The sequence below is a fragment of the Eumetopias jubatus genome, unplaced genomic scaffold (genome assembly GCF_037043125.1).
Source record: "Eumetopias jubatus isolate StellerSeaLion01/CBP00866 unplaced genomic scaffold, mEumJub1_p1.0 scaffold_16, whole genome shotgun sequence".
Taxonomy (NCBI): domain Eukaryota; kingdom Metazoa; phylum Chordata; class Mammalia; order Carnivora; family Otariidae; genus Eumetopias; species Eumetopias jubatus.
The window spans coordinates 23,704,488-23,722,479 of record NW_028274822.1 but is presented as its reverse complement, the minus strand read 5'-3'; the positions used below and the strand labels follow the sequence as shown (position 1 = coordinate 23,722,479).

The window sequence follows — 17,992 nt, the reverse complement described above, 5'->3', positions numbered from 1 at the left end:
TGCTAGGGGTGGGTAATAATACTCTAGTCCGTAAAATTTTAACTCACCTCATCCAAACCAATGCTTCCTAACATGAAATTTGATTTTACTCTCAGTAGATAAAGAAAATAGTTTTTATTCTCCATTTAGGTCAAAAGCAATTTTGGCAGCAGTTCAAACACTCCTCGGGGCACCAAGAATAACTAGAAGCTTATCTTTGTGAATGTCTTTTTTTAGGCCTGATTCTCATTCTCTGGTATCTTCCTTCCCTAGTCCTTTGAATTTTCTTTAATTTTTTTTTAATTTTGCAGTTTTCATTTATTTTTCCTCACATCTCTCCTCTTTGACATCTCCCCACAGTTTCCTTATTGAGGTCTTCTTTCATCCCTCTCTGGGATGGCAGTAACATTTCAATAATACATATCAATGGAGGTGGGAGATTTGGGGTCCTTGGAATAGCAGGAGAGCAGTTTGGTAAAGCAGACAAAGTCTCGGGCTAGGGTTCAGGAGACCTGGCTTTTTGTGCAGGACTTTAGCAAAAACTAGCTGGATGACCCTAGGTAAAATCGCAACTTCTTGGAGTCTTAGGGTCCTTATCTGTCAGAGGAAGGATTTGACCAATATGATCTCTAGGCATTAATATTCTATGATGTTTAAAAAAATAGCTTTGTTTAAGAAATGAGATTTTCACTTGTATTTGAAAATATGGGTCTTTGGTGATAATTAACACTGGGTTTAAAGTCGTTTTGTATTCTGCAACTTCGCAGTGACTTGAGTCTAATAAATGAGGGCTGGGATTTGGGACCAGCCATTCCCAGGTTGTCATCAATCAAACGCTAGAAACTTTTCCAAATAGGGGCCGACTCTAAAGGAAAGAGGGAGACAGAATGGTAACAGTCCTTGGCCTGTGTTCTTTTATTTATTTATTTATTTATTATTGTACTAAAGACACAGCATAATATCTATCCTGTTAACAAATTTTTAAGTATACAGTACATATTGTTAACTATTGTTGTACAGAGATCCCTAGAACTTTCTCATCTTGCATGATTGAAACCCTATACTCCTTGTATAGCAAATCCCTATTTCCCCCTCCCCCCAGCCCTGGCAACCACAATTGTACTTTCTGTTTCTATGAGTTTGGCTACTTTAGGTATTTCATATATGGGGAATCATGCGGTATTTGTCCTTCTGTGACTGGCTTATTTCACTTTGCCTAAAGTTCTCAAGTTGTAGCTTGTGACAGAACTTCCTTCTTTTTAAAGGTTGTGTAATATTTCTTGACTTGTGTACTCCACTAGAAGTTTTTCTGAGTTTGATACAAATAAAATGAAAACTCATGTATTTTGTCTCAATACCCTTTGCTGGCGGTAGTCCACGGTGCCCTCACCAATGTAAAAACTCTTTGGGCAGATTGACCCAGTACCCACTCCTGTCCAAGGATGGCTCTCTCTTACCTTTTGCTGTATTATAAATACTGTGTGTTTTTTTTTTTCACTATTTTTCATCAGAGTTTGCTTTATGCAAAACAGAAGTCTGTCTGAAAACATGGCCTTTCTGATCAAAGGATCAGATTTTTGGGGACAATCTAGATTCTTGTCTTGACTCTGGGCAGCCTTGGGCAAAATTCCTCCCACTATGGGCCTCGTGGTCCTCATCTGTAAAATGGAGAGGTCAGAGTAGTTCAGTGGTGCTCAACAAAGGCGATTTTGCCCTTCAGTGGACGTTTGGCAGTATCTGAAGACACTCTGGTTGTCATACCTGGTCTGTCACTACCTGTACTGAGTAGAGGCCAGGAATGCTGCTAAACATCTTACAGTGCACCAGTGCCTTAGGACCAGAATCCCTGCCCCTAACTACCCAGCCCCAAATGTTAATAGTGCTGAGGCTGAGAAATCCTGGAATGACTAGCTAAAATCTCAATTCTCTAGCATCTCTAAAATGTCACAACTTCTTCCATCTCTATTTCTCTCCACTCTCACTGGCTAGGCCTAAGATAAAAGTGTAAAGCAGGAGAGTGCAGCTGATTTCTTCCTTCTCCTTCCATGGTCTGTCCTTCCCAAGCTTTCCTTCTCTTTCCCCTTTCTTCACTGTCTCATCACCATCTGGGTCAGGTTTGGGAAGCATATGCCTTTGAGCAGGGTTTAAACTCTGGGTGGCATCAGGCGGCTTGAAGGAGAAAGGCATTTGATTCCCACACAGACTACTAGAAGGGGGAAAACAGGAGGCAAAACATGGAAAAGATGAGATGAGGGAACTTGACAAAAGGATCAGAGTTACAAGAAATATAAGTGCATCTCTTTACATCTCAGTCTTTTTTATTCTCATCTCCTCCCCACTCCCCACCACTTTGCTTCTCGCTGGGTTTTCTATATTGTATTCTACTGTAGACAGGCTACTTGATGTCCAAGAAAAGATCACCACTGGCATCCCCAGGAATATATATAATCTGGTAGCCTCAGTAGCAAGAGACAATAACCTTTCTTCCTGTATCCAAATACCAGGGAACTGATTGGTTCTGCTTCAGTCACATGCCTCTTCCTTGGACCAATCCCTGTGGTGAGTGATAAGGACGACCATGATTGGCTAGCTTGGATGGTGAGTTGGGATACTGAATGGCAGCCCCACCAGAACCACATGGAAGGAAGAAAGAAGGCTGCTCCTACTGAAAGAAAGGAAAATTCTGGGCACAAGAAAACAATAGATATTCCTATACAAAGGAACTGGTTTGCTTTTTTATTCATTAATGAATTCAGACACTCATTTATTAAAAAAAAAAATCCAGTGATTCTCTGTTATGACCAAATAGTGCCAGACAGAAATAAAGATAGTTTCCTTTCTCAAGGAACTCAGTGTGGTGGAGGAGATGGACAAGGAAAGAATTATAATAGGAATCAGCTTTCAAGACCTTATATGATTTGAGTGCCCTAATTGCAGGAAATTTTATTTTATTTTATTTTATTTTTTTGAATCAGCAAATTTGAAAAAGTTTAATCAGGGAATCATAAAAATACATTATTTCAAATTAAGTTCAGACATACATGTTCATTGATTTGGGCACACTTTGATATAGGGCCAAGAAATATTCATGACATTTAAGTTGACCAGGGGAAATGTCATTCTGTTATTCCATAAGCCACACTCCTAGTGCATCCTCTAGAATCCCAATTTTAGTTTTTACAGTGGAGTGGAAAGTTATTTTATAAAGCAAAAGGACTGTATCATTTTCATTTTTATTATTCTAATCTTTAAAAGGTGTCTCTACAGTTGTTTATAATGTTTTAAAAATCACGTTTACTGGGACTTTGTAAAACATTCAACTTAAAGCATACAGGAACTAAAATTTGTCACAGTAATGTTTTATCAGATTACATAATATCAATATTATTAGATTACATCATCAAAATAACAAGTACAGCTGACAAAAACTGTGTTAGGAACAAATGCAAGTGACTGTTGGTTGCCACTTACCCGGTGGGTGCAGGAAGATATTATACTCCTTCTTTTGCGAATTGATGCTATTTTTAAAAAATTTTTTTATTGTTATGTTAATCACCATACATTACATCATTAGTTCTTGATGTAGTGTTCCATGATTCATTGTTTGTGCATAACACCCAGTGCTCCACGCAGAATGTGCCCTCTTTAATACCTATCACCAGGCTAACCCATCCCCCCACCCTCCTCCCCTCTGGAACCCTCAGTTTGTTTTTCAGAGTCTATCGTCTCTCATGGTTCGTCTCCCCCTCCGACTTATGCCCCTTCATTCTTCCCCTCCTGCTATCTTCTTCTTTTTCTTAACATATGTTGCATTATTTGTTTCAGAGGTACAGATCTGTGATTCAACAGTCTTGCACAATTCACAGCGCTCACCACAGCACATACCCTCCCCAGTGTCTATCACCCAGCCACCCCATCCCTCCCACCCCCCACCACTCCAGCAACCCTCAGTTTGTTTCCTGAGATGAAGAATTCCTCATATCAGTGAGGTCATATGATACATGTCTTTCTCTGATTGACTTATTTCACTCAGCATAACACCCTCCAGTTCCATCCACGTCGTTGCAAATGGCAAGATCTCATTCCTTTTGATGGCTGCATAATATTCCATTGTGTATATCTACCACATCTTCTTTATCCATTCATCTGTCGATGGACATCTTGGCTCTTTCCACAGTTTGGCTATTGTGGACATTGCTGCTATTAACATCGGGGTGCACGTACCCCTTCGGATCCCCACATTTGTATCTTTGGGGTAAATACCCAGTAGTTAATTGCAGGAAATTTTAAATAAAATTTCTGAGGTATTTCCAAAGGAGCTGGGAGTTACCATGAAAATGAGAACCATCTTTATTCTTTCTGACGCCAGCCACAACAAACCTGTTTAATTGCCCTTCTGCTTTGGGGGTAAGGTGGGGGATATGGGGAGGAGGGAACTCAAAGAGACACTGAACACCTACTCAGACAAAGAATCCTGCCAGCAAGAGGAGATCACTGAAATTCCAAGGATTCTCTGATTAAGAAAAGCTCTTAACTCTCCTGGACTTTGAGAATCAACCTCTATGTCTAGAGCTATAAGAATCAATATCTTCCTGCTTTGCTGGGAGAATTTCTTAGCAAAACTTGACTATCTGCTAAACTTGTCAGCCACCAAACATTTATAATATAATTGTTTGAACAATCTTTTTTCTTAACTGGAATTTTGGTGGCCTTGGCCAATGTTCCACGGAGACGCTGTTTTTTTTTTTTTTTTTTTTTTGAGAGAGAGAGAGAGAGAGAGAGAGAGAGAGAGCTCAAGTGTGTAGGGGGAGGGACAGAGGGAGAGGAAAAGAGAGAATCCCAGCACAGACCTGCTCCTCGCCCAGCATAGAGCCGATGTGGGGCTCATTCCCACAACCCTGAGATCATGACCTGAGCTGAAATCAAGAGTTGGATGCTTAACCAACTGAGCCACCAAGGTGCCCCTCATGGAGACACTATTTTATGGAATTCAATATTCAATTTGGAAATTCTCCCAGTTCCACCTCCCTGAGAGGTAAAAATTAAAGAAGATGGTTCATAATAACAATAACCAAAGGCAATCACTGCTAAGTGACTTTATTTTAATAGTCACTGAAAAACAATAGTGATTTAGGGTGAAGTTGGCCAGAGTAGTTTGGTGTAGCAAGAAGGGACTGTTTGTTTTCTTTCTTTCCTTTTTTTTTTTTTTTTTAAAGATTTTATTTATTTATTTTACAGAGACAGAGAGAGAAAGCACAGATAGGCAGAGCAGCAGGCAGAGGGAGAGGGAGAAGCAGGCTCCCCGCTGAGCAAGGAGCTCAAGCCCCCAGGACCCTGGGCTCATGGCCTGAGCTGAAGGCAGTCGCTTAACCGACTGAGCCACCCAGGCGCCCCTGTTTTCTTTAAGTTCTACACATCCTCTTTTTTATTGTTGTCTACCCCACACACAGACCTCCCCAAACACATACTTCTAGCATCCTACCTGTTATAGTCTTCCACATTTTAGGTCTCAGAAGTTACCCAGTAGGGAGATAAAGGCTATAACTCACACAAGTTCTGAGATTTCTTTCTTTTTTTCTTTTTTTCAAGATTTTATTTATTTGACAGAGAGAGACACAGCGAGAGAGGGAACACAAGCAGGGGGAGTGGGAGAGGGAGGAGCAGGCTTCCCGCTGAGCAGGGAGCATGATGCAGGGCTCGATCCCAGGACCCTGGGACCATGACCTGAGCTAAAGGCAGACGCTTAATGACTGAGCCGCCCAGGCGCCCCAAGTTCTGAGATTTCTTGTGGAGAGGAGGTCTTCATCACCTTGACCATGTGGCAATCCTCTGCATAACATACTCTCTGACATGGGGAATCCTTACCTGTCATTTCAAGTATGAAATGGTATGTTAACTGGAATTAAGATAAAAACTTAATTTAAAAAAGGGTCTTAAAAATGGGGAAATAGATTTCTATTCTAGCCTTTGGTTGATGATAGGTGGAGAGGTGACACTAAAGCCATACTGCAATCATAGGAGGTTGAACTCCAACACTTTGAGGATGACAGAGCAGAAGCATGAAATAATGGAAGAGCTTGAATCTTTGATAACATGATTAAGACCCTAAATTAACCAACCTTGGAACCTCCTACTGCCAATCTTACTATGTAAGTTAACACATTTTCCTTTTTCCTTAAGAAATATTCACTGGGCTATTCTGTTACTTGTAGCTAAAAGCATCCTCACTGATACCAAGAGGAAAGTATCAAAAAAGCACAGAATGAGTTTAGCCGTTCCTCTGCCCCACAGTCATGGCACAATCTTGGGAAAATCATTTCATTGCTCCCCTGCTGTTCAAGGTGCAAAAGGGATGAGATATCAAGGGACACTTCCTATGACTTTTAACAGATTTGCTATTACATATGCTGGAAATTTGGTATGTCATAAAGTTTGCTTATCCACATTGGTCTTTTATGGCTAAGTAAATACTGAGATTTATTCTTGTTAGATCTAAGCAATTTATCTGCCTGCTACTGACTTTCCCTGAACTACTCAGAGGATTGACTTGTCATTTCCTTGAGTCTTGAGACCCCTTTTAAGAGTAAGGAGAACTTTTCCAAAACCCCTTAAAAGATTTTTCCTCATATTTCCTTGGCTGGAATTGTACCAATCAACAACTAGGCAAAAGGATTTACCATGATTTGCCTAGACCAGAGGTTCCTGAAGTATGGTCTGCATCTCTCTGAGGATCTTGAGGTCATTTTAGGGGCTCTGTAAGATTAAAACTAGTTTTGTAATAAAAATAAGTAAATGTTATTTGCCTTGTTCTCTGTGTTGACATTTCCAGTGGTGGTGATGCAAAATTAATGGTGGATAAAAGTCCTGGTACTTTATCATGAATTATGGTAGTGATATCAAATTATATTAGTAGTTAAAAAAAAACTCAGTTGTACCTAAGAATTATCTGATAAAATGGTAATAACTCTGAATTTTGTTAAATTGCCATCCCTGGGCACAGATATTTTAAATATTCTGTGTAAAGTACTTCTGCAAACCAAAGTGTGATGATTGTCTCAAAGAAAAGCACTTTTGCTATTATTTGGATTGTAAGCTGAACTGGCCTTTTTCTTTTTTTTTCATGAAACAACATTTTTACTTGAAAAAACAATTGTCAAAGTATGGCTATTCAGACTTGGGTATTTGACAGATATACTCTTGAAAATGAACAAAGTGAGCCTGTTACTTCAAGGAAAACAACTGAACTATTTATTGCCAATGAAAAAATTACAGTCTCAAGCAAAAATGAGAATTTCAAAAAGCTTGTATCTGCCACTGTGATCTTGACAACTTCCGATCCTTAAAGTCTTTTATGATGAGAATGGTAGTGATATAAATGAGTGTGATTCTTTTTGAGCTGTATAATGAAACATGTCAACCTTTAGAAGCTCTGCATTGCTTAGTAAACCAAAGTCTCAAATGACTGATGCATGATGTTACAAAATCATGCATGGGTAAAGGATCCACTCAAAGTTCAAGACAGATGAGTAGAATTTAATGTAACAGAGTATGAAAATATTTAGTGAGTTGATTTCAGATTAGATGTGTTAACATCACAGCTAACCTTTAAGAATAGATCACTTGTGTTAAATAACAAAAATTCAGCTGACTAAATTTTAAAGATCTAATTGGCTTTATTAAATGATTCATGAATCGGGCAGTATCTTATCTAGCAAGTAGGGAGGACTTCCAAAGGGCTACAGAAAGGGATGGGCTTCTAAGGGCAGGACAAGAAAGTTATAAACAGAAAAAAAGGCTTATTTTGGGTGAGGTCACCTTCCATTGCAGACAAATTGGGTCTTAGGTGAATTATCTCATCTTCCTTTGAGGGATGAAGAGGGCACATGTGACAGATTGCCCTATTGGCACTGATCAGAAAATTCCAGACTGACCAGGTAATACTTTATTTCTGAGGGAGTTTGACACTCTGAGTAGGTTAGGTATTAAGCCCTCGTTTGGTGGTGTGGTGTAGCAAAAGTGACTCCATTTTGGGCGTGTGGTTTTCTAACACTTGTCAAGTTTTAGTGTAATATCAGAGTAGAATATTTACAGTTATTGGAAAAAGCTATTAAAATATTTTCCCCTTTTTCATGTACATTATTTGTGTGGGGTTGAATTTTTTTAAAATTTATGTCAAAAAGAAAAAACATATTGCAGCATGTTGAATACAAAAGCAGACACGAGAGTCCAACTTTCTTCTATCAAGCCAGAAATTAATTTGCAAAAATATAAAACAATGTCTTTTTGCTCACTAAATTTTTTGTTTTGAAAAATACAGTTATTTTTATAAAAATATGTTGGCATGTAATTTTTAAATTATTGTTATTTTAAGTGGATAAATATATTAAAATTTATTCTTCTGTTGGCATTTCTTTAATTATGATTGAGAACATTCTGGTTTATATTCCTTGAAAATACATGAAACAAATTCCGTTTTAGTTAATTTTGGAAAATAACTATATATCACTTCAGGTATATAAAGGTAGGATGGCCCCAGAGGAATAACAGGCTTCTCCTCAACTTTCTTCCTTAGAGAATCCCAGTTTTATTCAGGTAAGAGTGTAAGCTGCTGGAGCCTTTATTACTTTTGTGGGGAAGGGAATTTGGAATTTTATGGAATTTGGTGATAGTTATCAAGATTTCACATGCTGATTCCTTTTTACCCAACATTTAACCGTTAGAAACTTATTCTACAGATATACCCCCAAAGTATGCTAAAATGCTCATTGCAGTATTGTTTGAAATGGAAAAAAAACTGGAAATGATCTAAATACCCATCAACAGGATATTGATTGATTTAATATGAAATACCCATAAATGGAGGATTAGATAATTAAAATGAACAATTTAGACATGTATATATTGTTGAAAGATCTCCAAGATTTTTTATTAAAGCAAAAAAGGAATTTCATGGAAGTGGGTAAAATATGATCACTGGTCCAGTTATCCGTTGCTGTATAAGGACCATCCCAAACTCATTGGCTTCAAACTACAGCAACCATGAGTTTTGCTCATAAATCTGTAAGCTTGGAGGGTTTGATGCGGCCTGCTTGTCTCTGCTCCACCTGGAGTCAGCTGGAATGGCTTCAAGACTGGGGGTGACCTGACATTTGCGGGCTGGAATCATCTGAAGGTTTTCTCATTCACATGTCTGGCAGTTGATGTTGACTGTCACCTGGAACACCCACATGTGGCCTCTCCGTGTGGTTTCTTGGCTTCCTCACAGCATGGTGGCTGGGAATAAACATCTCGAGGCCGGAAGTGCCAAGAACCGGGCACCACATCACTTCTACCATATTCTATTGGTCAAGCAGTCAATAAGCCCAGATTCAAGGGGAGGGGATTTAGACTCCACTTTTTGAGTCATTCATTTGGGATGAATGTCAAAGAATTTCACATTTATGGGTTAAAACCTCCATGATAACCATTTGTGTAAACTTTTAAATACATATACATGTAAAATGCAGATATATGCAAGAAAAGCTTTTTCAGGGAGGATAAGTGAAAAGTTGTTACTAATGGCTACCTTTTGTGGAGAGAGAATGTAGGTCGAGGGTGGAGTGGGCAGGAGACTTTAATTTCTAATTTTATGTCTTATTGTACTATTTGAATTTTTGTCCATGTGGGTATATTATTTTTGTTTAAAACACAAAAAATAAAGAAAACAACCAACCAACCCAGAGTAGGAGTTTAGTCTTTCCTCAGGCTCCCATGTCAAGTATCTTATGTTCATCAGCAATTCCGTGAGGTCCTTAGGGCAGATGTGACTGCCTCTATTTCCAGATGAGGATCAGAATCCAGGTCTCAACTTCCAGTTCCGTGTCTTCTTTACTTGCCAGGTAACTAAAAAAGATCCAGGTCTGGAACTGAGTCTATCCACCTGGAGAAGAAGATTTTGGAAGGACAGTCTTAGCAAAGTTGGGAAAAATTCAGGTTGGGACTTGATGCAGAATCCATTGCCACGTGGCGACAACAGCGACTCTCCCGGCGCCCATCACATTGTCTAGAATCAAAGTTTGCTGAATGAAGGGATCTAGAAGTCTCTTTACTGGTCAAACCTACCTCCTCCACCCTCAGTCACAGACTGACGTGCAAAAGTAGAAACCGGATCTCATTACTCTCTTGCTCAAAACCCTTTGTGAATATTAATAACGGAGTCTGGAAGCGCCGCAGGGGGAGCTCTCATGCCCTACCATTCCTAGTAAATTGCAGACCCAACAGGAAGACCCAACAGGACCTGCCTTTGCACGTGGTACTACTTTACTCTCCGAGCTGGAAGAAGAAAGGCTTTCCTTATCCATGCTGCCCGCAACTCCCCTGCAACAACTCAGCCAATGAGAAGCTACTATACGTGGAACTCCCAGTTTACTCCAATGGACTTTTAGTTTATAACAGCCTTTCCAACTTACCCTTTTTCTCCTTAAAAAAAGCATACCTCTCTTTTGTTCTCCATACCTGCCTACAGTTTTGCTGGGGTTTGTTTGCTTCCGAGTGCAATCCTTTTATTTCCAAACAAACCCATTTTTTGCTGGTAAAGCACCTAGCAGTTTTTACTTTTAGGGGTAACACCTTCAAGCCTTCCACCTTCACCTATAGGAAAATAAGAAATGTAACCACCTCTATGCTATGTGCCAGATACTATACTAAAAGCTTTTTAAGAACTAAATCATTCTTTCCATAACTCTGTAGATGGAAGCACTATTTTTTTTAAATTTATTTGTTAGAGAGAGAGCACAAGCAGGGGGAGCGTCAGGCAGAGGGAGAGGGAGAGCAGGCTCCCCACTGAGCAAGGAGCCGGATATGGGACTCCATCCCAGGACCCTGGGATCATGACCTGAGCCGAAGGCAGACGCTTAACCGACTGAGCCACCCAGGTGTCCCTGGAGGCACTTTTTTTTTTTTTTTTTTGGGAGAAAATCACTTTATTCTAATTCACAAATGAGAACATCACAAAAGGTGATTTAAGGAGGCACACAAATATCTGCCCAATCCCAAATTCAAACCATCTCAATGAACTTCTATACAGTAAGAACAACCTTTTTTATTCCAATTCTGAAGAAAGCTGTATTTAATGATGAAGGAGAAGCTTAACTGGTGGTTTTACACTTTATCTATTCACCATTCACCATCAATTATATTTTTATGCTAAATTAACTTGGTTATGAGAGATGATTTTCCTTATCTTCAATTTGAACTTCTTGATTAGGCTAATCCATTTGCAAATCTGCACTGTTTCAGCACCTCGCTGAAACCTTCACAAAGCTTCAGGTCACCCTGGTTCTGGGCACACTCCAGAAACTGTTTCATCTCATAGTGGCATGGGCCAAACTGCTGCTGCTCCTGGTATGCTGGCTGGGTTTCCTGAGGCTCCTGGTAAGTGATGTCAGGCCTTGGAGGCTCAGCATTGCCTCCTCCACTGAAGCCCCCAGTGATGGCATGACCTATCGTGTGCCCGACAGCAGAGCCCACAGCCACGCCAGCTGCAGTGGTTGCCATCTGGACCATGAGCCCTGGCTGCCGGGGCACAGCAGCAGGTGAGCCAACAGCAGCTGGTGGAGCCGCTGCCGGAGGCTGAGCTGCTGGCGCTGGTCTAGGTGCCACTCTCATCTGAGGTGCCCGGCTGGCCGGAGGGGCCATGCGGGAGGTGCGGCTCCGACTTCCACGCGGCATGGTGACTTGCAGAGTAGCTCAGGGTCTAGAAATCCGAGATTCGGCCGAGACCCCAGCGCCTTCTGCAGAACGGAAAACGGAGCTGAAGGCACTATTTTTGTTTAGTATTTCCATCCCACAAATGAGGAAAGCAAGGCATAGAGGAGTTAAATAATTTCACACGGTTGATAAGAACAGCTACAGCGGGAACCAAGGCAATCTGACGTCAGAACCTGTGCTGTTGATCACTTCATCATTCTGCCTCCAAACCTTCTCAGCACCATTGGTGAGACCCTCTGCTGCCGACAAGGGGATCCATAAGCCGGATGCTGCTGGGATGGTGTATCAGGGTTCTCCAGAGAAATAGAACCGGTAGGAGATGGATATATGTCTGTGTGTATGCGTATATTTATTTATATAGAAAAGATTTATTATGAGGAATTGGCTCATGTGATTATGGAGGCTGAGAAGTCCCACGATCTGCCATCAGCAAGCTGGAGACCCAAGAAAGCAAGTGGCGCAGTTCAGTTCGGGTCTGAAGGCCTGAGAACCAATGGTGTAAATCCCAGTCTGAGGGCAGGAGAAGATAAGATGAGATGTCACTGCTCAACAGGCAGGCAGGAAACAAAAAAGGGGTGAATCCCTCCTTCCTCCACCTTTGTTTCTATTCAGGCCCTCAACAAACTGTGGATGATGGTCCCCCCCGCGCACATGAGGAAGTGCAATCTACTGAGTCACTGATTTAAAGACTCATCTCACGTGGAAACACCCTCCCAGCCACATCAAGAAATAAAGTTTAATCCGAATACCTATCCTGTGGTTGGTCAAGTCTACGCGTAAGATTAACTATCCAGATGGGAAGGAGCGTGGGTGTGTGGGGAATTGCCTTCAAAGAATGGGGCCTTCAAAGGGCAAAAAATATTGTTACGTTAGGACAGAGAAGTAGACGGGGCCAATTCAAGCAGGGCCATGTTGACCAGCGCAAAGGGTTTGGATTTTATTTACTGTGGGATAGAAAGTCCTTGGAGAATTGAAAGCAAACTAGTGATAAGATTTGATGTACATTTCTAAACGATTCCTCTGACTTTTGGGTGCAGGATGGGACCACAGAGGAATCAGGGAGGCCAGTCAGAGCTCTTTAGTAGTCCCGGTGAGCTGGTCCTCCAAGGTTCAGTGCTGGACCGTTGCTAGTCTCTGGTTCCCTTTGTCATTTCCTCCATTGTCTACACAGTGAACAGCTGTCCTGTTTTAAGATGCAGCCACGGCTTCCTGTCTGAGGCTTTCCCTGACTCACTGCCCCCAGTAAAATTGTCCAGTACCTTGTTTGTGTCCCCTTGAAACCCGCTTTGAATATTTTAATACTGTGGTATAATACAAAAATATATTTAGACTTTGTCCTAGGCCCTGGCAAGGAGGAACTAAAACGCTGGAATTTCCCGAGTGATAGGATTGACTTTGCCAGTCATAATGAGCCCCTTTCATCACACCTGAGTTTATGCTGATGGAGACTTAGAGTGGACCCCTAGATAGCCTCAAGATGGGACCGGTTGTCTAAAAGACCCAGTGATTGGGGAGTGAGAATTTTCAGCCCCTCCCACTGAGCTCTGGGAAGGTGCAGTGGGCTGGAGAGTGAACTCTGTAAAATTGAACAAGATTTGGAGAGCTTCCAGGTTGGTGAACACTATAAGGTGCTGGAATGGTGGTGCATCCAGAGAGGGCAAGGGAGCTCCACGCCCCTTTCCCATACCTGGCCCTCTGCATCTTTTCCATTTGGCTGTTCACAAGTTCTATCTTTATAATAAACCAGTAAATGTAAGTAAGGTGCTTTCCTGAGATCTGTGATCCATTCTAGCAAATTAACAAAACTGAGGCGGGGTTGTCAGAAACTTGGGCTTTGTAGCCAAATTGATCAGAGGTGTGGATAACTTGGGGACCCAATACCTGTGACTGGGGTCTAAAAGGGGACAGTCTTGTGGGACTGAGCCCTTCAACCTCTGGAGTCTGACGCCATCTCTGGATAGTTAGTGTCAGAGTTGAATTGAATTGTAAGGTCACAGAGAAATCAGTTTGTTGGTGTGGAAAACCCCCACATTTGGTGCCAGATGTGCAGTCAGGGAAAAAAAAATTCTTCAACCACTAAATTGTTTTTTTGTCTTTTTTTTTTTTTTTGTTTGTTTTTGGTTTTGCTTCCTCTTTAAAAAACTATAAACTCCTATGGGGAAAGAAAAAAAAAGGACAAGGCCATTCTCATCTGCGTGTTATCCCAGATCTGCCTAGTGTATTGTACCCACTCAATAAACGTGTGCATAATGGAAAGAACAAACTAATTAATATCTGCAGTGCATGTGGTCACACTTGTGTTGATCACTGTGATTTCACTCCTTGTTCTTTAGGACACAGCACTTCTGAATTTTGAGAATTAACAATTTTTCTAATTTTTACAAGCTCTAAGTTATGACATAGTTGAACACTTTATATCTGATGTATATATTTATTTATATTGGGGCATGCATTTATGTTTCCTCATAATTGGGTTAACTCCTTAATTAAATAGATACCATGTTTTCTTTTCCTCCTCATATTCCCTAAGAGCTGGTAAAATATTATGGGGCAGCTCCTAAAACATCTTGGTGTGTCTAGTTTCTCTTACTGAATCTAGGTGGAGACAAGACAGGATTCTGTATTCATCCTGTGGCTTTTCTCAAAGTCAAAGCTATCTCTGCCGGGTGTAAACCCTTGGGTAGTTTCCTGCTTCACTGGGGCAGGGGTGGAGGCCTTGAGCTACCGTTGGTTTTGCTACATTCTTGGCTGGAGGTCAAGCCCTGAATTTCTTCTGAATTTGGGAAGTGGCTTGGGCAAATCTGGTCTGTTCAACACTTGTCCGGCTCCTTGGGTAAAAGACTAACAGCTTCTGATGCATAGAGGGGAATATGGACCACCACAACGTGGCTGGGATGTTACAAAGAAAGCAAAACTAAATTCTGCCAGATATGCCAGCTTAAAACTAGTCATGCAGTCTGCTTTTATAAGCTTGGGAGAAGGTCCTCTCATTGACTTCATGAGCTCGTTACTTCAAGATGAATGCTATAATTTCTGATGACTTTAGAGTCAAGTTAAACTCAGAGTCCAGGTCCATGATTGGCTATCCTTGCCATCTTAAACCAGTGCATCCTCATGGGATTAAGATACTCCCACAAGGTGCTTGTTGGAGTCCCCAAAGGGTGGGGACAGGATTTTTCTCAAGGGGACAGGTTTCTCCAAAGGTCCTGGGCTTGCCTGATCCTTATGCTTCATTTATGTAGGCATGGAAGGTACTGGATACATATATATTTTTTGTTTTGGTGAAATATCCATAATGAGGGAGTTCAGGGAAATAAATAACATCAAGAAGGTTTCAAGGCTAATCATACCCTAATTTTCTATTGTAGCCTTTCTTCTGTAGACCTCTAAATAACATGCCAATTTAGCAAGCTGATATAAACTAGTCCTTCCTACCTTTGATGCTGTTCTTCACTCTGCCTGTTTAATTTCTCTACTTTCTGAAAATACCAGCTCAAGTCCTGCAAGCTCCACGAAGTCTCCCCTGACCTCTTCTACCCACAGTCCTTGCTCCCTCTTCTGAATTCTGAGTCAGCAACTCACTGTGAGCATTTACCATGGGCTGCTATGCATTGTTGGTTTCCCGTCTATACATGTGTGATGGGATAATATTTTCAAATGTTATCAGGTATAATTTTCATTGCTGATAATATTTTTGCAGCCCTCTCTTCCCATGGAGGCTGAGGCATCTACTGAGTCAGGGGGTACAAAGTTAGAGGAACAGTTCCCAAGGCTGTCCTCACTTTGACATAAACTGTAAATTCCCAAGACCATCTTCAGGTTCTAAAGAATTCAATGAAAGCTGTTATACTCATGTATGGTTTACTATAGGGAAAGGATATAGATTTAGGTCAGCCAAATGAAGAGGCACATGGGGCAGGGTCTAGGAAAGTTCCGAATACAGAGCTTTTAGTTGTCCTCTCCCAGTGTAATGAACAGTGCTCCTCTTCCAGCAAGGATGGGTGATAATGTCTGTGCAGTTTTGCCAACTAGGGAAGCTTACCTGAACCTCAGTGTCCAGTGTTTTTATTGGAGTTCCATGGTCAACTGCCCAGGTGGCTCACCTCAGGTTCTTGCTCCTCCAGAAGCTGAACTGATAACTGGGACTCAAAGTCCCCACGATAAATCACATTGTTAGACTTTCTGGTGTGGTTCAAAGCCCCTGGGTAAGCAAAGGCACTCTTACGAAGCAGGAAATTCCAGGCATTTAGAGATGCCCTCCCCAGGGGTCAAAGGCGAAGGGCAGACCTCTCTTCAGGCAAAGTTAAATTCTTTACCACAAAGGAAGCTTCACAGAATCTAGCTGAAACGTAGAGACCAATTTCGGTCCCTGACTTCCTAGATAGGCCTTCAAAGTACACTTCAGAGACAACAGTGGTGATTTTCATAGGAGTTTTATCTTCAGAGCCAGCTTCTTTGAAAGAAATGGGGTTTATGGGGTCTGTGGGAGCCAACACTGGAGGACTAGAGTTTAGTTTACACAGGTGAACAACAGAAGAGGGAACTAGGTAGGATGTGACAGAAGGGTGCTTTCCCATCACACAGGAAAGCTATAAAAACTCTTCCTGGGCTGGAAGGAGGAGCCTGGGAGATCAGGGGAGGAGGAAAGAGAGGAGCTCTGGGTTGACCCACCTGTGGGGTTGAAACCAGGGGGTGGAAGTGGAGGCAGAAGCTCCCCAGATGTGTTTGAGGATTGCGGTGCAGAAGGGCCACTGCCCTTCCTTGTGCCTGGAAATTGTGGAGGAGACCAGTCCACAGAGGGAGTCACACCAATGAACCAAGAAGGTGGAACACCTGTAAAGCTTTCTAAGTTGTGAGCAGATAGCATTCCACAGGAAAATGACACCTGTGGGACCATATGCAGATCCATTATTATTATGCAGCATGGTACATAGACAAACAGAAGCCTGCCCACATAAATGACAAGGATTAGTGTTATTTTTTCAGGCACAATAGGCAATTTACATCTTTCTTATCTTGGTTAGTTGTCTCATCTCTGAATAAATATAGCTGTAGGCAATTTATAGCTGATCATATCTGACTGTGTCTTCCTTATTCAGAAGCTGATGATAGAACTCCCTGTTCCTTGGCCTGGCATTCAGGCCTCTAGAGTCTGGCCTTAGCCCTTCTGCCTGACTTTATCCTCTGTTCCTCCTCTTTAGACAGGCTACCCTCCACTAAATAAAACTCAGTGGCTCCTGAATGCTCTTTCCCACCTCTGTGTCCTTGCTGGGGCTGTGGTTTCTTCCTGGCCTGACTTTCCCCATCTTCACTGGGCTTAAATTCCTCTTCCTCCATGAAGCCTTCCTCAGTGTTCCAGACCTGAAGTTGGCCTCCTATATATAGCACATTGACTTTGCCTCTGTTGTAGGATCTACAAAATGCTGCCTTTTGTCACTATTATCTATTATCTGAATGTAGGTCATCTCCTGTGCTTGCTTGTCAATTCCTTGAAGACAGACACCATCCCTTTTCTTTTTTAATCTCCATGTCTCTCATAGCACCGGGCACGGGGCCCTGCAGGCTCGGGTGTGCAGCTCTGCCAGATTGACTCACAGATACATGTACACACAGACACACACAGACACACACACAGACACACAGACACAAGACATACAGATGTACAGACATACACACACAGACACATATAGACACACGCGGACACACACAATCTTCAGCCCCAGTCTCCTAGCATCTGGGAGTATTAGGGCAGAAAGACTGAAGATGCATGATTTGGGGGTGCATTTAGAGGGGGCTGAGGCAGAATTCTACATGAAGGACAGAGGAGGGAGCTAGCAGATGGCTGGGAAAGGGCTACACTTGAGGAGATTTGTCTTCAGGTGGGCTGGCTTCAAAGTTCTAGAGTTAGAGACTGAACAAGCCGGTGCCTTTTCATCAGACCAGGCCATGCTTCTGGGCCTCTATAGCCAAATTCAGGCAGGAGGCTAGGGGTGTAGGCTGAGGTGGGGCCGGACCCGGTGAGAATTGGGTAACTTCTTTACTGACTCTTGCAAAGCCGCCAGCATAGAGAAAGCCATGTTTCCTTTGTTTGATCCTAAGGTGTCCATGTGGTGAGACCTCAATGAGTCTGGGGCAAAGGTCAAGAACTCTCCATTCACAAAAGAAGGGATTAAAAACAATCTATAACTATTTTTGGAAATATTTATTCTCACTGGCAGCTAAACGTGTGAATTGAGGTAACAGGCAGAAGTCACCTAATCTTTAA

The 17,992-nt window shown here is 41.8% G+C and overlaps 1 pseudogene; it reads right to left on the bottom strand.

The window, feature by feature from the left end:
- Nucleotides 1-10,920: 10,920 nt before the first annotated feature.
- LOC114205044 (coiled-coil-helix-coiled-coil-helix domain-containing protein 2 pseudogene) lies at nt 10,921-11,748 on the bottom strand (annotated as a pseudogene).
- Nucleotides 11,749-17,992: the final 6,244 nt, after the last annotated feature.